Source organism: Apium graveolens, chromosome 5 (assembly GCF_009905375.1).
Source record: "Apium graveolens cultivar Ventura chromosome 5, ASM990537v1, whole genome shotgun sequence".
Taxonomy (NCBI): domain Eukaryota; kingdom Viridiplantae; phylum Streptophyta; class Magnoliopsida; order Apiales; family Apiaceae; genus Apium; species Apium graveolens.
In genome coordinates, this window is record NC_133651.1 from 253,357,219 (window position 1) to 253,376,909 (window position 19,691).

Consider the following 19,691-nt stretch of genomic DNA (forward strand, 5'->3'; position numbering starts at 1 on the left):
TAAGCCCTCATTAGGAATTGATTACTACTGATACTAGGGAGTTTAAGGAAGAGTTCCAAGTCGAACCATGGAGGTTTAGAGTTAGAACCAATGAGTTTAAGTTAGTCCAAAACAGGGCAGTTTTCAGGACACTCATTTAGAGTTGTGTCAACTTTGAGCTTAGGCCCAAGAAAATCTAGGAAGGCCCTTAGTGTCATTCAAAGTGCACAAGTTAGCTTATAGACTTAAGAATCCAGTAGGTCAGTTTTTGTTAGGAATATTCGAGCATTAGTGGTGTTAAAAATCGAGAGTTGCCTAAGGTGTCGCCATAAGCATGCAAGTGAGAACGCTTTCTTTTAGCGTTTAGTTTTGTGGACCCTATGAGTGAGGCATGAGTGAGCCCTAGTGTTTACATTTAGATATAGGTCAGTAGAGTGTTAGGCCAAGGTTTTGGCTAAGAGAATTGGAACCACCAAGTGTAGGCCCTTCAAGAGTCGAGACTAGTTTAGTAGTGTGTCGCAAGTGGAATTGTGGAGATTTGAGAGTGAGATCATTCAAGTCCCGAATAAAGCACCAAGTCTAAATAATAGTATGAGTATACCTATATGTGTTATGTGCTCCAAGGTGCTACTATATGTATATGTGCATGGTGTTGTGTGTTAACTTAGTGTTTTACGCAATATAAGACACCAAGCGTTACTTGGAGTCAATTTGTGCATTTGGTGTTAGGGTTGTTTGGTGTCATAAGAGTCCGTAGTAATGAGGGATTCTTATTATTTTGTAGGATCAAGTGAAGATAGGAAGCTTGCCGTCAAGGTCGAGTAGTGCTCCCGTCACTCCCAAGATAAGTCGTGTGTAGTCAAACCTCTCAAGGCAAGTGTCATTCCCTTGTAAACTTATATTGTGCAAGTGTACTCTTCCTTCGTAATGACATTATGCGAGTGTTTCCCCTTGTTGAATTGATATTATGCAAGTATACTCCTTCTGTTAATCATATGTTATGCAAGTACCCTGAGATACTTATTGGAACCATGATAGCTTGCTTGAATTTGATATTGCCCATTGTTATAAGTACCCGAGCTTGATTTGAGTTAGTATAATTGGTATACCTTGATCACCCCAAACTCATTTAAAAGCATTTCGTACCTTTAATAATCATTCATATACCTTGTTGTATTCCCCTTGACTTAGTCTTTAAATATCCTTATTGATTATACATTATCGAATTTCCTTGCGAACTTGAGAAAGTTAATCCCTTCGAATCATATCACCATTTTCGATTGTTTATCATTTCCTTTCATTAAACCCTGAGATAACGATTCATTTGTACACTTTCTTATTACCCCTTACTATGATACTCGAATATTGAAATTCTTTGATACCCTATGATTGTAACCCTAGTTGAGATTCCTACATTTATGGTTTATTGATTCGAACTCTTTTACAATACTTTCTTCCTTGATTGTTAAACCATTGATATTCATCTTTGATAACCTCTAGTGAGAAGATTGTTCTTCTATCAATAAGAATCTCGTAATCTTAATCCTTTGATTTTTGATCATAACCCTATTATTTGAAATCCTTCGAAATTGGAATGATTGGTACCCTTACTTATAATCATTAGAATTTCCCTCTGTTAAACTATTGTTACTCAACCCTGATTATTCCTTTAAATCAGTAAATTGTTCCTTTACATTGAACCCTGAATTGATTTCCTCACCTTGATAGTTCAATTCGTCTGGCAATAAACCTTAACTTAGTACAACTGTTGTTGAGTTTGGCATAGAATTCCTTAAAGAAGTACTCGATCCTTTCATGCCTAAAGAGCTTTTGAAATGTTATTATTTCTGGCATCAAATTTTATCAAACTGTAAAGTTTTTAAAAGCCAAATTGTCAAAAGGACAATAAATGTTTTCTTGAGAATAGTGAAGATGTTTACTGTTTAAGAAATTTATTATTAATCGGCATCAGTTTTTGAAATGATTAAAAAGTTGAATTTTCAGTCCCAAAGGGGGACAAATGTTTTCTTTAGATAGTGGATCTGGACTGAGACGCGAGTCCTTTCCACACTTAAATTGTAGGCTTAAAAGTTGCCTAGGGATCCCATTAATGTTTTAGAACCCAGCGAGGTTCGGGATTACTTCGCGGCTGATCACCGGCTGTAATCCGTAGCGTCATAAAATGGTTTTTGGATTAAGAAATGATTTTGGAAATGTTTTGTTACAAACAAATGATGTCATCACCCAAAAGTTCATCTCTTATTGCTATTAGCTCTATCTTCACATTGTCATTCTTTCATATGTATCTCGATTCATGTTTTGTATCATATTGTTTAGCACTTGCTGAGCATTTGGCTCACTACTTGCTTTCACCCTGATATTACAGCTAGCAGCTATGGTTAGATTCAAGTAGACCGCTCGTAAGTCCACTGGAGATGCTGAGGCTTATTTGAGAGCTCAGGTAGGTAGCTGAAAGTCTATTGTGAGGACCGGTAGTTATGAAGTTGTATTAGTTTGTAGGGTTGGACTGTTCTTCAAACACTAAACCTAGCGATCCTGGATATTGTCTGTAAACAGCCTTTTGTAATATTATTTTATTATTAAGTCATTTATATTGTTAAGTGTAATTTGGGGCTGTGACAGGTCTTGGTATCAGAGCTATGGTTTAGAGTCCCTGAAAACAGTCCAAATAGGCTATAAGGTGTAGAATATAAATATAGGAAGCGCGAGAGAGTAAGTAGATATTATTCGGGTAAATAGCCAATATTTCCCTTCGTTATATCTCAGCAAAGGATGCATTCATCTTCATCTTCAGTGCCATCCGACACTATCTCTTTCTCTATGTACGCTGATTCGAGGCTTCAGTTCAATAGGCTTCAGGGGAAGTATGATCGATTGTTGGAGTGACTCGATGTAGCTTTTGAGGATGATACTCGACCTAAGAATGAACCTAGGGCGTAGTTGATCATGAGACCTGAGTCCTTGTTGCCGCTCATCAACAATAAGCTCAACGAGATACCAGCGCACCGCGATCGCAGTAGCCAGCATACCATCCAGCTAGTGACAAATGAGCTTCAGGACATAGTGAAGGTGCTTCAGAAGCAGGAGTGGATCGAGATTCCAAAGGCTCGTGACAATAGCGAGGAGACTCAGGAAGCAGAAGATTAGGTCGATTAGGAGCTAGATTTCCTAATTTCTTTCCAGTTGGCTATCATCCTAGTTTTTAAACTCTTGAACTATATAGTTTCCCTATTTCCTTGTTGAACTTTGATATCGTTGTATTTTATTTGAACCTTAATTATTGTGTTGTACGCCGACTTTGCTTTGATGATTAATGCCTTGCTATTTCGTTTCAATTTCACTTTCGTTTACATATCTAGAATTGTCTATCACATTTATTGCTAATAACCAAAAATCTGAATTGCATGTGAGAACCTTAACTTGTAAACCCCCTTAACATGAAAAAAATGTTATATTTACAACTGTTTTGTTAAACCGTTTTATTTCAGAATCATGCCACCCAAAAAGACGAGGCAAACTAGTACCTCTACCGACCCTGATATCCTTCGAATATTGGAAACTTTACAATAGCAAACCCATACACTTGCTCAACAACATCAAACTACTCAACAAGAATCCCAACAACAACAATTTTGAAACCCAGAGAATCATGAACAACACCAACATCAACCAGATCTACCATTACCTCCTCAGCCAATAGTAACTTTCAAAGCTTTTCAAAGTGTGAACCCTTCAGCTTTTCATGATACCACTGACCCAGTTGTAGCCAACACCTGGATAAGAGAAATGGAGAGATCTTTAGAATTGGTTAGGTTAGAGGAAGATTAGAAGACTGTCTACGCTATGTATTTTCTGAAGGGAAAAGTGATCTATTGGTGGGAATTCGTGAAGGCCATGGAAGCAGTTCAGCTAGCTACTTGGGAAAGATTTTAGGATCTATTCTTGGAGAAGTATTATCCCAAGTATATTCAGAAGCAGATGGAAGTGAAGTCTTTGGAATTGAAGTAAGAGAATATGTCAGTCTTGGAGTATGAGAAGAAGTTCAAAGAATTATCAAGGTTTGTGGCCAAGTATGTAGGAACTGAAGAAGAGAAAGCCCAAAGGTTTCAGCAAGGGCTTGAATATTGGATTCGGGATAGAGTGTCGATGTTTGAAATTGATACTTATGCAGGAGTAGTTCAGAAGGCGACTTTGATTAAAAGTAATTGAGTGCAGTCCAGGAAGGAAAGAGAAAAAAAAAGAAGGTGTTTCAAGGAGAAAGGACGGAATCAGGAGGTCAGATAGACAAGAATATGAAGAGGATTGGATTCCAGAAGGGGTGGAACTCACAGAAGAAAGGAGAAGTGAGTAAGAAGCAGAATAACAAAGGAAATTTCCAATAGAATCAAGGACCAGCAAGTGAGAATAGGCAGCCAAGGGTTGAATGCAAGCACTGTGGGAAGAAGCATCAGGGAGTTTTAATAAGGTCAACATGACTTGTTATCGGTGCAATAAGAAAGGACATTTGGCAAATGAGTATAGTGCTCAGATAGATTATAAGTCTAAAAGAGTTTGTTTAAGGTCAAAGAATGGAATGAAAGTGGTGTTTAAAGGACAAAATCAAGAATAATTGTTTCTGACAGCTGTTCAGGCTAACAATTTGCTTAGGAAAGGTTGCGAGGTATTCCTAGCTTATGTAGTGGATTCGGAGAAGGAAGTTCCTAGTATAGAAGTGATTCCAGTGGTGAGAGAGTTTCTGAACGTGTTTCTAGAAGAGTTTCCAGGATTACCGCCAATCGAAAAATTGAGTTTGAGATTAATCTTGCTCCAGGAGCAGAACCAGTTTCTAAGGCACCGTATAAAATGGCCCCAGCATAGATGAAGGAGTTAGCAAGTCAATTGCAAGAACTTTTGGATAAATATAAGGTCCAGTGTATCGCCATGGGGAGCACCAGTTCTGTTTATAAAGAAAAAGGATGGGAGTATGAGACTTGTATAAACTATCGCGAGTTAAACAAATTTACGATTAAGAACATATATCCGCTACCAAGGATAGATGATCTATTCGATCAATTAAAAGGAGCTAAGTGTTTTTCTAAGATTGATTTAAGGTTAGGATACCATCAGTCGAAGATCAAGCTAGAAGATATTCCAAAGACAGCATTCAGGACAAGGTATGAACATTATGAGTTTTTAGTAATGCCATTTGGGTTAATAAATGCCCCAGCAACTCTCATGGATTTAATGAATAAAGTTTTCAAGAGATATTTGGATAAGTTCGCCGTGGTCTTCATCGAAGACATTTTGATATATTCAAAGTCAGAAGAGGAGCATGAGCAACATTTATGGATAGCTTTGGAGATTCTTAGATAAGAGAAGCTGTATGCCAAATTTTCAAAGTGCGAGTTTTGGTTGCAAGAAGTTCAATTTTTAGGGCTTATAACTGGAAGTGAAGGAATTAGAATGGACCCTGCAAAGATCGAAGCAGTAATGAGTTGGGAGAGACCCAAGACTCCCACAGAAGTAAGAAGTTTTCTAGGATTGGCCGGGTACTACAGAAGATTCATAAAGGATTTCTCAAAGATTGCTACGCCACTGACTAAGCTAACAAGAAAGAACCACAAGTTTGAATGGGATAATAATTGTAAAGAGTGTTTCCAAGAATTGAAGCAAAGGTTGGTTATCTCTCCGATATGGGTATTACCGGATGACAAAGGAGAATTCGTTATTTATAGCGACAATTCACATAAGGGTTTGGGTTGTGTGCTAATGCAGCACAACAAGGTGATTTCATATGCATCCAGACAGATTAAACCTTATAAATTGAAATATCCGACTCATGATTTGGAGTTAGCAGCTATAGTAATTGCGCTCAAGATATGGAGGCACTACCTGTATGGAGAGAAGTGTAAAATATACACGGATCATGAGAGCTTAAAGTATATATTCATTCAGAAGGAGCTCAACATGAGGCAAAGGAGATGGTTGGAGCTTATAAAGGAATACGATTGTTCGATACATTATCACACAGGAAAGGCGAATATAGTAGCCGACGCGCTCAGCAGAAAGGAAAGATTAAATTTGATGGCATTACCAAAGGAGTTATTTGAATAAAATACAGTCTGATTCAGTTTCTACTTGATGTTGATATTTAGTTTGTTGTTAAATATCAAATGTGGTATTAATATAGATGATTGATGTTGACTTCAATATGGGATGTGGTGAGCATCAAAGTTCATATTGATATCTAATTTGATATGACATCAAAATGAATATTGATATCAAGAGAATAATCGAATGACCGGAGAAGAGTTATGTACGCAAAAAGATGAGCAAGGGATATTAAAATTTTCATCAAGGATTTGGATTCCTCAAGTAGTTGAACTGAAAATAATGAAATACTGCAGAAAGCTCACAATTTGAGACTTTCAATTCATCCAGGAAGCACTAAGGTGTATGAAGATTTGAAAAAGAAGTTTTGGTAGCTGAACATGAAAAGAGAAATTGCGGATTGGGTTGCGAAATATTATACGTATCGACGGGTTAAAGCGGAACACCAAAGACAAAGCGGGTTAATTCAGCCATTGAAGATCCCAGAATGGAAACGAGAAAATATTGCTATAAATTTTATAGTGGGATTACCTCGGACGAAATCTGGACACGACACCATTTGGGTTATTGTTGATCGCCTTACCAAGTGAGTGCATTTTCTGCCGATCAATGAAAGGACTTCATTGGATAGATTGGTGCATAGGTTCGTGCATGAGATTGTGTTACGTCACGGCGTTCCAGTATCGATAGTTTCGGATCAAGATCCGCGATTCAACTCAAGATTTTGGAAACAGTTTCAAGAGAGTTTTGGCACCAACATAAATAGGAGCACGGCGTATCATCTGCAGACTGATGGTCAAAACGAGAGGACCATTCAAACAATTGAAGACATGTTACGAAGTTGCGCTATTGATTTTATGGGAAGTTGGGACGAACATTTACCTTTGGTAGAGTTCTCCTACAACAACAGCTATCACTCAAGCATTGGCATACCACCGTACGAAGCATTGTATAAAAGAAAGTGATCGCCAACGAATTGGGATGAAGTTGGAGAAGGAGAGATTCTAGGTCCCGAACTGGTCCAACAGATGAGGGAGACAGTCAAACTGATCCAGAAAAGATTGCTTGCTTCTCAAGACAGGCAAAGGAAGTACGCAGATCCTGCTCGAAAGGATGTGAGTTTTCTAGTCGGCGAATCTGTATTGTTAAACGTGTCACCGTGGAAAGGGTTGACTAGATTTGGAAAGAAAGGCAAATTAACACCTAGATATATAGGTCCTGTTGAGATTTTTTTTTTTTTAACCAAGTGAGGAAAGTGGCTTACGAGTTAGTGCTGCCTCCGCAGTATCAGCATGTTTATAATGTCTTTTATGTGTTTTTGTTTTAAAAAAAAAAAGAAGAAAGAAAAAAAAAAGTATAACCCGGATGTCAATCTTGTAATAGAGTATGAGCCTATAGAAATTCAGGCAGACTTGTCGTATGAGGAGTAACCTGTCAAAATACTCGACTGGCAAGCAAAGAGTCTTAGAAATAAGTCGGTAAAGTTAGTAAAAGTACTTTGGAGGAACCCCAAGGTCGAAGAGTCAACTTAGGAGTTCGAGTCTGATATGCGTTCCCGGTATCCTCATCTGTTCTCTTAGATTCTGAGGACAGAATCCTTTAAGGGGGAGAGAATGTTACGACTGGTATTTTGTGTAATATTATTTGCGAACTCTGTATAATATTAGAGCCGACTATAAATATATTTATTGATTGTATATTTGTGTGAATGGAATTTGCTGCATTATAAATTGCTTTATTTAAAATATGAATTTTTCAAAGCGAGAGTTTTATTAATTTCTCTTATTCTTGATTAATAGAGAATATTCTTTACCTTGGGAAAATTATTTTTTTTAAAAAAATTATTTCATTCACAAACCACAAAAGTGATCTCATAAAATTTCTAAAAATCCAAGTTATTTTATGGTACAACTTTTATAATTTTCGAAATTTTATTTTATTTTATAAAAATAAATATTTGAAATTAGTAGTTTAGTAATTAGCAATTTACATGAATACCCATGCATGCAAATACCCTCCCATTCAACTTAAAGGGCTAAAAAGACAATTCATACCCCACTAACTCTCTTTTATCCACCAAAAGACCAAACTAACCTTACATGCATTTTTGGCTTAGCTTTGGGAGAAGGGCACTCTTGTAAATTCTGAACTCCACTCACATTTAATCAAATCAAAACCATAAAACAAGCACAAGTTGTCATGATCATTTCATTTTTCACTCCACACTCCACCCTCACCTCACTCTCTCCTCCCTCTCTTCTCTTCCCTCTCGGCTAAACCCCTTCCCCCATCCCCTTCATTTTTTTTTTCTTCAACAAATCCTTGCCTTTCTAGTGTAATTTCACTACTCATTAATATATAATACACTTTCCAAGAAGTTCCATGCTTAGGAGATGAAGTTTAATGCTTGCATGTCTTGTTTTTATGTGATCTCCAAGGAGAAACTCTTTAATTCATGTGGATTAAAGAGTTCTCCATGAGATATACTTTTTATGTGCATAAACTAAGTGTTTCCTTGATTAAAACTCCTTTAAAACACTTGCATGCTACTGATTTCTAGTTGTAATGCCATGTTTTACTTTGCATGTTAGAGATAGGGCATTATTTTCAAGAATGATCAAGCTATATATGCTCTCTTTTTCGAAAATATACATGCATGTTTGGCTTGTGATTAAATTCGACCTATATGGGCTAAAAACGAATTATTTCCTTGATATCATACTCGATCTTAGATTTTAAAATATAGTGTGCATGAGCCCTTGAAATAATTTAGTATTTTAAGTGGAATTTATGAGCTAATAATCCCATTATTTAGTCAAACTTGTTTTTGTGATCATTGTGAGTTGCATGTTAAGTTTTAGTTTGCATGTTGGTGCTATAGGGCATGAATGATCTTCATTCTTGGTTGAGGCCTTAGTTTAGAGTCTTATAGAAGTAAATTTGCCTTGTTTGAGATTTAATTCATGGTTTTAAAGTGGGAGTTAAGGTGGAAAGGCTAGGATAGAATCCTGAAATTTTTCCAGATTTGCATGTGAGTTGTGTGTTGATTTTGAATGGGCATTTCTTAGGCATTGTTAGGCCCAAGCCACGGGGAGTTAGTACTTGGGTTGTAGTTGAGTCCAGAAGCCATTAATTAGAGAAACCCAACCATTTAGTGAGGTGCACACACCAAAACTTAGATTCTGCCAGAACAGGGGACAGATTGAGTTTAGTACGTTTTGGAGGTCAAAAAGTTGGATTAAGAGTAAGCCCTCATTAGGAATTGATTACTACTGATACTAGGGAGTTTAAGGAAGAGTTCCAAGTCGAACCATGGAGGTTTAGAGTTAGAACCAATGAGTTTAAGTTAGTCCAAAACAGGGCAGTTTTCAGGACACTCATTTAGAGTTGTGTCAACTTTGAGCTTAGGCCCAAGAAAATCTAGGAAGGCCCTTAGTGTCATTCAAAGTGCACAAGTTAGCTTATAGACTTAAGAATCCAGTAGGTCAGTTTTTGTTAGGAATATTCGAGCATTAGTGGTGTTAAAAATCGAGAGTTGCCTAAGGTGTCGCCATAAGCATGCAAGTGAGAACGCTTTCTTTTAGCGTTTAGTTTTGTGGACCCTATGAGTGAGGCATGAGTGAGCCCTAGTGTTTACATTTAGATATAGGTCAGTAGAGTGTTAGGCCAAGGTTTTGGCTAAGAGAATTGGAACCACCAAGTGTAGGCCCTTCAAGAGTCGAGACTAGTTTAGTAGTGTGTCGCAAGTGGAATTGTGGAGATTTGAGAGTGAGATCATTCAAGTCCCGAATAAAGCACCAAGTCTAAATAATAGTATGAGTATACCTATATGTGTTATGTGCTCCAAGGTGCTACTATATGTATATGTGCATGGTGTTGTGTGTTAACTTAGTGTTTTACGCAATATAAGACACCAAGCGTTACTTGGAGTCAATTTGTGCATTTGGTGTTAGGGTTGTTTGGTGTCATAAGAGTCCGTAGTAATGAGGGATTCTTATTATTTTGTAGGATCAAGTGAAGATAGGAAGCTTGCCGTCAAGGTCGAGTAGTGCTCCCGTCACTCCCAAGATAAGTCGTGTGTAGTCAAACCTCTCAAGGCAAGTGTCATTCCCTTGTAAACTTATATTGTGCAAGTGTACTCTTCCTTCGTAATGACATTATGCGAGTGTTTCCCCTTGTTGAATTGATATTATGCAAGTATACTCCTTCTGTTAATCATATGTTATGCAAGTACCCTGAGATACTTATTGGAACCATGATAGCTTGCTTGAATTTGATATTGCCCATTGTTATAAGTACCCGAGCTTGATTTGAGTTAGTATAATTGGTATACCTTGATCACCCCAAACTCATTTAAAAGCATTTCGTACCTTTAATAATCATTCATATACCTTGTTGTATTCCCCTTGACTTAGTCTTTAAATATCCTTATTGATTATACATTATCGAATTTCCTTGCGAACTTGAGAAAGTTAATCCCTTCGAATCATATCACCATTTTCGATTGTTTATCATTTCCTTTCATTAAACCCTGAGATAACGATTCATTTGTACACTTTCTTATTACCCCTTACTATGATACTCGAATATTGAAATTCTTTGATACCCTATGATTGTAACCCCAGTTGAGATTCCTACATTTATGGTTTATTGATTCGAACTCTTTTACAATACTTTCTTCCTTGATTGTTAAACCATTGATATTCATCTTTGATAACCTCTAGTGAGAAGATTGTTCTTCTATCAATAAGAATCTCGTAATCTTAATCCTTTGATTTTTGATCATAACCCTATTATTTGAAATCCTTCGAAATTGGAATGATTGGTACCCTTACTTATAATCATTAGAATTTCCCTCTGTTAAACTATTGTTACTCAACCCTGATTATTCCTTTAAATCAGTAAATTGTTCCTTTACATTGAACCCTGAATTGATTTCCTCACCTTGATAGTTCAATTCGTCTGGCAATAAACCTTAACTTAGTACAACTGTTGTTGAGTTTGGCATAGAATTCCTTAAAGAAGTACTCGATCCTTTCATGCCTAAAGAGCTTTTGAAATGTTATTATTTCTGGCATCAAATTTTATCAAACTGTAAAGTTTTTAAAAGCCAAATTGTCAAAAGGACAATAAATGTTTTCTTGAGAATAGTGAAGATGTTTACTGTTTAAGAAATTTATTATTAATCGGCATCAGTTTTTGAAATGATTAAAAAGTTGAATTTTCAGTCCCAAAGGGGGACAAATGTTTTCTTTAGATAGTGGATCTGGACTGAGACGCGAGTCCTTTCCACACTTAAATTGTAGGCTTAAAAGTTGCCTAGGGATCCCATTAATGTTTTAGAACCCAGCGAGGTTCGGGATTACTTCGCGGCTGATCACCGGCTGTAATCCGTAGCGTCATAAAATGGTTTTTGGATTAAGAAATGATTTTGGAAATGTTTTGTTACAAACAAATGATGCCATCACCCAAAAGTTCATCTCTTATTGCTATTAGCTCTATCTTCACATTGTCATTCTTTCATATGTATCTCGATTCATGTTTTGTATCATATTGTTTAGCACTTGCTGAGCATTTGGCTCACTACTTGCTTTCACCCTGATATTACAGCTAGCAGCTATGGTTAGATTCAAGTAGACCGCTCGTAAGTCCACTGGAGATGCTGAGGCTTATTTGAGAGCTCAGGTAGGTAGCTGAAAGTCTATTGTGAGGACCGGTAGTTATGAAGTTGTATTAGTTTGTAGGGTTGGACTGTTCTTCAAACACTAAACCTAGCGATCCTGGATATTGTCTGTAAACAGCCTTTTGTAATATTATTTTATTATTAAGTCATTTATATTGTTAAGTGTAATTTGGGGCTGTGACAATTACACTCAATCTTAGCCGTTGATTTTGAGAATTATCTGTCGAATCTACTTACAGCCTGTATGTATATTCCAACGAATAATCTTAGAATTTTGACAGTTTTCAGTAATTTTAAAATGGCTATTTTGGGTTAATTTGATTGGTCGCTTTATTTTACTTTTTACTTTTTGACAGTTTATTTCTGAGAAAGTATAAAAGCTAATTACATTTCTATTCTTTGTTTTTATCTTTCTCAAAGCAATTTCTCTAACTTCTTCTTCCCAAAAGCAAAAACTATCTCTCTCTCTGCAACTAATCTCAATCACAACAATGGCACCCGTAGTTAAAATCATTTCCTCAACTGGGTTCGTTTATAAAAAGAATAACTTTGTGGCTCTGATGAACAAGCAAATTCTGGCATCTGAAGACTATCAAAAGATGATGGACTTCATACTGAACTGCAAACTGAGCTATGCCATGCTTAAGTCCCCAACCATTTATTATGAAGTTGTTGAGGAAATTTGGACTACAGCTGTGTTTAATTCAAAGGACAAGACTATTACCTTCACCCTCAAATGTAATGAACACTATGTTAACTGTGATGCAATAGAAAAATGTTTTAAATTACCTGAAAAGAACACACTTGCTCCACACACAGACACTGATGTGAGTAACATGCTAGTCTCTATGGGTTATGCTCTAACTGCCACTAAGTTAGGTGAAGTTAGAAGATTAGGCCTTAGAAAAGAATGGAGTTTCTTGTGTGATTCTTTTATCAAAGTGTTTTCTGGCAAAGTCAGTAATTTTGATATTGTATCTTACTCACTAGTTCACATGCTGTACATGCTTCTTAGTGATAAGTATTTCAATTTCAGCACATCTGTCGTGTATGAGATAGGGAGTAAATTAGGGGATATTAAAAAGAGGTCTAAGAATATCTATTATGCTAGATTTCTCATGATGTTAAGTAATTTGTTTCTGAGAATCTCTCAATTGAAAATCCAACAAACAAGTTAGCTTGTTGGGTCTAAGAGAGAAGAGTTATTGCTGATCTTAACAGGTCAAATCATCACAAGGATGTTCCACTTGTATACATGCCCATCATGGAACAGCCTCAGGTAAGTGAGGTAAACATCTCTGTCTCTACCACTACTTCTCAACCACCTACTTCTTTGCAAACAACTGTGGCCATGGCATCTGTGACAGTGACCAAACAGGTGCCCACCCAAGCCACAAAACCAAAAGTTTCTAAATCCAAATCAAAGAAAGCCCCCTCTAGTGTCTCTCAAAAGAAACTAGTTGAAAAATCTACTAAAACCCAAGAGGGGATGTGAAGGGAAGTGGGATTGGTGAGGGACAGGGTGAACATCAAAGAAGCCCTAAGAATAACGTTGGAGAGGTGAGTGAATCCCATCCTAGCCACACTACAGTTTCCCAACAAACTTTAATGATTAATAGGACATTAGCTCATTGCCAGTTGCATCATCCCAAAAGGATGTAATTATTGAACATAGCTCACAACCAAGAGCACAGGCCAAAAGGGTTAGGGACACAAGCTCACCCCAAACTTATATTAGAAAGAAGAAATCCAAAACTATTGGGGATACACAGGGTGCACATACAGTGCCTACTGCAGTCAAAGACTCAGTACATGTGCCATCGCAAAGTCAGGTTGATGTGGCTCCAATAAATGTGGAGTCACAACCAAAATCTTTAACAATTGAAGCACCAAAAACACCAAACTTACCCACACATTCACTGGATGTAGATATGATTCATACATCAATTCCTGATTCTCCATCTCTAACTCTCATGGAGGAGCCAAAAATCCAAGCAAGTGAGCATCATCTTTTAGATGATTTGTTGGCTCATTTGCCATTTCTTTCTGAGTCTACTGAAATATCTGTGAAAAATCTCAAATCAATCACCACACAGATTCAATAGTATTCTCTACTCCAAACTCTATCATTTCTTATATCTCGACGGATATTGTTCATCCATCGACTAGTGTTTGTATCTCGACGGATGTGCTTAACAGCAGTCATCCGTTGAAACTCTCAACTACTACTTCGACGGATGTTCCTCATCCGTTGAATATCACTGCACCACTTCAAATTTTAACAAATGTCACAAGTGCAGATGATCTAGTAGTTGTACAATCACTCTTAGGTCTGAGGGAAGGGAGTGAATTGAGTGAGAGGCTGAGTTGCTCTCAGGCAAAAGGAGAGGAAATGAGTGAACTCAAGAAAGCTATTTCTTCCAGCTTGACAAAAGTGAGTGAGTGGAGTCCCACCTTAGTAGGTGAAGGTGAGAGTGTGAGGGTGGGAAGCCAAGGGGAGCTCTTGATGCAAATATAGAGAGATTATGAGAGAAAAGCAGGTACAGGAGAAATAAGGATGGAAACCATTGCTAGTGAGTCAATGAATGTCAGTGATGCAGAAAAAGAGAGACTATTTCAGCAATAATATCAAGCTGAAATAGATTCTATCTCTTTGGATGCTGAGACATTTACTCATCCTGATCCAACATATCAAATTCTAGCTGGACAGGGCAATGAGGATGCTGAAAAGACTTTAAACCCGGTACACACCACTGCTTCTATGCAAAGAGCAAAGGATGTTATAACTGTCATGCCCTCTACAGCTGGTAATGACCTTGAATTGGCTGAAGACTCATTTGGGGATGATGGTGAGGATGATGAGCATGAAAGCATGAGCATAGGAGGAGATGCAGAAACTCCATCATGGATGCTACACAAGGATTGCTCATATCTACATCTCCAATCCACACTATTCAAGCTTATTCATGACACCCGAACAACAATTCAAGCATCCACTAATGCTAGCACCAAAAGACTACTCTCAGCCCACCTGGAATCTCTATAATTGCATAAGATTCAAGCTCTCCAACAAAGTCATAATGTAGATGCAATCAAGCAAGAAATCTCTTAAGTCAAACAAGATTTTGTAACAAGTTTGGATGCTAGGCTTCCAGGCACCACTATGACTGAAATAGCTTAAAAGCTCATAAAGGAAGCTGATTTGAACAGAAAGGTTGAGGCCATGGACTCTAGACTGACAAATGTGGAAAATTCGGTGGCCAAGATACTTGAAAATCAAGAAGCTCAAACTAGCCTGCTTCACTAGTTGGTGGCTGCACAACTCTCTACCTGTACTCAACTTGATGCTAACAAAAAAAGGGAGAAAGACTCTATCATCCCAGTTAGCCAGGGGGAGTCAACAAGTGAGGGGGAGAAAATGCTTAAAATTCAAGTCAGTAAAGTAAATGTGCCAGCAATTGCCTTCACTAACCCACCATCTATGGATAGCATTGACTTAATCAAGCTAGCAGCAGCTAAGTTGGAATTCATTGAAGAATCTAAAAAGCTTGATGTTGCAACAGTTGAGAAAGAACTGGATGACAAATGGAAGAAGATTGATGAAGAAATTCAAAAGAAATTTGGTCCAATTGAGAAGAAAGACAAGGTCTTTTCTCACTTCTCTCAGTTGAGACAAATTTCAATCAATAAAATAAGTCTAGGGAACTTAGAAAGGGGTCAACCCTCATCAATAAAGTCTCCAAAGGCCAGTGTGATTTTTAAACCAAAAAGAAACTATTCAAAGAACTCAGATAAAAATCCACTGGACCTAACCTATGAAACCCCTAGGCCAGATGAAAAGAAGCTACTTGGAAGGTCCATAGCTTTCTTCAAAGACCCTAGAGATTCAGTACTAAAGAAAAGGATTGCTACAATCTACAGAAATGGTAAACTGATCTGTGTAGTGGTTGGACATTCACAATTTGCAGAAGCTAAGAAAGAGGAAAAGGTGAGGCTCAAACAACAACAAAAGCAAGCTGCTTTAGAAGCCAATAACAAAGCTAAAAAGCCTGCAGTCACAGAAACTGTTTTGCCAACTGAGAATCTGGGTGAAGAAAAGAAAGAAGAACCAAAGAAGATAAAAGGATGTTTAGATACAAGATGCATGCAAAGAGGAAGATAAATTTTGATGAAGACAAGGAAGAGTACATGTCAGCCCAATCTACAACTTCAAGTCAACCAACCATTCCTACAGTGAAAGAGGCTGAATTCAAGGTTGATCCCAACATCACCTTTCATGGTGATCCTGTTATTCCCAAGGATAAACCTGTAGATTGGGACAGCTTGCCTCTTCCTGATCTAAATCTTCCCATCGCCAAACAAAGAAAAGAGCAGTCAAAACAGTCAATCCTGTCAAGCTTCAATTCAAGCAAGTGGTCGAACCCAAGCCTACTGTCAACAAGAGAGATCAACGGTAACACCCCAAAATCCGGGGTCGGGGATCCGGGTTATCACGAGTTCCATTTCCCTTAATAACACCCAATCTTAATAAACAATCAACTACTCTGTACTGTGACCCCACAATAAACACACACACACCACAAGTTATAGTCTCAGAGATGAATATCCAAAAGTAACACGAGTCATTTTATTCCAAAATTATATGCCATTACACCTTAAAAGGGTTTCTGAATAGATTTACATTTCTTTGCCATTATTACAATTCATAAATATGCATAAATCTGGTACATCAAAAGTTGAAGCCTAGTCTATTGGTAGTTCCCACCTCAGCTACAGCGACTTCAATGCCTATAGAAAGCTGCGGAACGTTTCCTATCCGCTCGTGAATTGGGAGCTTGGTCATGTTCATCTTGTCTATCTGATGTTGTGTGATGAAAGAAGAAAGCAAGGGTGAGCAGCAAGCCCACCAAAATAATATGTATAATGATTAACAATATATGAGCCTTCTCATAGTACTCATGAAAGTCTTGGTCAAAAGAAATGAACCAAGTTGATATCTTAATGCGATGAAGTCGCAAAATATTCAGTATATATATACATATATACTTTTCAAAATATGGGAAGTCCTCTTCCATGCATAATATACACAAAGTTCCAGTTTATAACTGTATAAAAAATATCGTTGCAAGGTGATCTCATATATCTAACCTTGTCTCAACGTTTTCTGAAAGTCTTTGTCATTCATAAGACAACCATTAACTAGATATAAGTTTAAAAGATGAAGTTACAAGATACTCCAATATACTTATATCTTTTCCAAATACTACTTGAACTACCACCGTTCAAGTTATAATTAGTTTCAAAAGTTCATCACATAGATGAGACTACAAGACAAGATTTGAATAGATTAAATCTTTGAAGTATTATTGAAGAAAATGAAGTTATGATATACTTTATTAAGTTCTGATATATATATATATATATATCCACATATACATCTTCTTTATACATCTCCTGAAAACCTCTGTCATGTAAAGTATGAACAGAGTTTGTAACATCCAATAAATTTTTGGAAGGAACAGAATTGTGGCATAAACCCGATATCTTGTTGATCAGGAAAAGATACCAATAAGTAACCTTTTCTACTAGTAGATGGACGAATTCCCCACTGGTCATCACCCTGGTCGCAATAGGACCTTATGCTGGACTGCCACTCAGCCACTTACGCATTTGATGGACTCCCACTGAGCCACTTACACTATCATGGACGCCCACTGAGCCCATGTTGCTTATGCCGACTCGATAGATGGACTTACTTCCCGAATGTTGGGTAAGTAATCAATTCATATACCAAAACTGCAACCTTGTTGCGAATATAAAATACACCACAGAGCCGGATCCCTCAGGTTTTGAGCGAGTATTTAAATCCCCTTTAAAAGGAAGATCTTAAATATAAAAAAAATGAGTTTTGGGATCCGCTCTAACTTTTGAAAATCATTTTAAAGACTCGAAAACACTTTAAAGAGTGTTTGGAATAATGCTGATTTAATAAAGTAAATTAGTCTCGATATAAAAGAAATATCTGAATATTATTATTTAAATAATATTCCCATAAAGAATAATTGAGGTAGAAGTTGGAAAACTTATACTTGAAATGAATAGTAAATAATCAAAGATATACTTATACGAAAGTAATATCTTTATTTGAATATCAAAAGTAAGTTTGATTATCGAACATTAGTCTTTAATAAAATAAAGAATATTATTAAATAATAAGTGGAGTCATAATACCTCGAATGAATATTATAAATAATATTCATTAAATAAAATAAAGGTGTCAATACATCCTCAAATGACTATCCAATTAATAATCATTAAATAATATAAACTGAGTCATAAGCCCTCGAATAAATATTCGAAATAATATTCAATTAATACAATAAAAAGAGTCATAAGTCCTCGGATGAATATTCAAGTAATATTCAAATAATAAAATAAACTGAGTCATAAGCCCTCGAATGAATATTCGAAATAATATTTATTAAATAAAATAAAGTTAAAGTTATCGAATAATCCTTATTCGATTAATAGTTTTGAAAACTATAACCATATATATATAAAATATATATATTATACTCGGGAACATCGACTCCCGGTTTAGAAATATGTTCACCTTTTATCCCCTATACTAAGGGTATACGCAACTACTTGCTTAGTTCTAGCATAGGTATTATGCAACTATAAGCATTGAAATCAACAGATAGATAACCAGATTACGAAACAGACATGCATATATACCATATCAGCATGCTCCAATATATCGCAAAATTTGCTAATAACAATCATGCACTTATCACAAGATAATGCATATACATATATTTACATCACAACAACAGTATAACGGGTAGAAAACTTGCCTGAGTGCTCCCGGATAGACTTAAGCTTAGAGTGGGTCCGATAACCTATGAACAACAACATAAGTCGGAATTAAACCCCGGTCACTTAAGAAACTAGACTTTAACCAATTAGAGCCCTAACGTTCGCTTTCGCGCTTAACGATTCACTTAAGTCGCTCGAGTACCCTCGGCTCCACCATTTTTAATAAATTTACCATTAAGAATTTTAAAGCGATTCTTTCACGAGTACCCTATCAACTGCCTAATCCACTTTACATAAATGTTTCGTACTCCAATTAGTCATTTAAGGTCTTTAACCAATGTTGCAAAGTAAGGCGAGGGGTAATGGTTCGGTCGCGAAGCGCCGTTACTTAAAACAGTCGTTTCTCCTAAACCGTACATCAGAATCAAACGAACTACATATCAAAACGAAGCTCGTAACATGAACTATCTAAAAATGGCAATGGTCAAAACCTAACAGTGAGTTCAAGGGTTCTGATCTTAAGAACAAAAACAGTCTACGGTAAATCGGGCATTACGACGGCTATGTTTACGCGATTACCCAATTTTAAATCACTCCAAATCATCTCACAATCAACCCACAATCACAACCCAATCAAAACTCCATCCATACTTTATCATAACAGCTCCAACAACTCAACATTAACAATTTATACTATTCTTTATCATGAATTTAAACTACACTTAAGTTCATTAATCAACAACCAAGATTTACAACTCCAAAAACATCCCAAAACCAACTAATCTCTACATACACAACCATCAAGCCTCTCATGAACTATAATACTCATATTATGCTCTTAACATTCAATAACAAAGCTTGGTTAAAAGATTATACCTTCCTTGAAGCTTCTTAACACAACACAAGAGCTTTGAATGCCTAAAGAACCTTGATCCTTGCTTGTATAACCTTAAACTTTCATAAAAATTCAAGAAAACTAAAGTTATTTTTTGAAAGTTACTATTCACCATCTTCATCCTTGAATTAATGGAAGAGATTGTGAAGGAATTAGAAGCTTAAACTTATAGGACATCCATATCTATGTACAAGGAACCTTAGA